Source organism: Camelus dromedarius, chromosome 13 (assembly GCF_036321535.1).
Source record: "Camelus dromedarius isolate mCamDro1 chromosome 13, mCamDro1.pat, whole genome shotgun sequence".
NCBI classification, from domain to species: domain Eukaryota; kingdom Metazoa; phylum Chordata; class Mammalia; order Artiodactyla; family Camelidae; genus Camelus; species Camelus dromedarius.
Window position 1 is genome coordinate 47,636,015 of NC_087448.1, and position 890 is coordinate 47,636,904.

At 32.7% G+C, this 890-nt stretch overlaps 1 non-coding gene across 1 annotated transcript; it reads left to right on the forward strand.

The window, feature by feature from the left end:
- The first annotated feature begins 420 nt into the window (after positions 1–420).
- On the forward strand, positions 421–527 carry LOC116157313 (U6 spliceosomal RNA). Its single transcript, XR_004141340.1, has one exon. It is a non-coding gene; the product is annotated as a U6 spliceosomal RNA (small nuclear RNA).
- The last annotated feature ends 363 nt before the right edge of the window (positions 528–890 follow it).

Here is an 890-nt window from a genome sequence, read left to right on the forward strand (position 1 = left end):
TTTTGGCTTCCTAAGTAATGAAAGAGAATGGAAGACAATGGAATGGTTTGTGTGGAAAAAAGGCAAAAAATCAGTAAATTAGAAAAAAAGTTGTTTCATAGCCCCATGATGAAAATCTCTCTGTGTGATCATATAACAAAATGCACCTAACTAATGCATATTAATTTATGTTCAGTAAATTTGTCACTGTTCTTACAGATAAGGGCTTGTTGTCTGACTTGCATAGAAGCCAAAGCTATCACACTGGCTTTTGAGAAAAGTAAGAGCTTTACTGAGAGGTCAGCTAGCAAGGAGACAGGACTCAGAGCTCAAACCCCAAATCCAAATTCTTCTTAATATTAACTCAATAGAACACCATCTCTCCATTTGATGGAATTCCTGAAGCTTTACATGGGAATTACTTTGAGAAGAACCACTCAAGTGTTTACTTCAGTAGCACATATACAAAAATTGCAGTGATGCAGAGAAGCTTAGCATGACCTTTGTGCAAGAATAACATGTACATTTGTGTACTTTATTTTTTTTTACTGTTTATTTGGTCCAGAGATTTTGTTAAAGTCATAAAAAATTTTGGAAATAGATGTTGGTGATGGTTGCACAACATTGTGAATGTAATTAATACCACAGAATTTATGCTTAAAAATTGTTAAAGTAGCAAATTAGATACATGTGAAATAAGATTTCAAAAATACAGCTAATCTGTAGAGGTTTCATTACATTGCATCGTCATTCCTCAGTCTCCTTACTCTTGTAATGGAAAATTGGAAATTAATTAGAAAGGCAAGAATATAACATGGTTATCATTATTTTTTTTTCCCATTTTAAAGCTGAACAATAAATAGAACAGTGATTGACAAATGGAATACACTGAAAAATAAGCAAGTCACCTG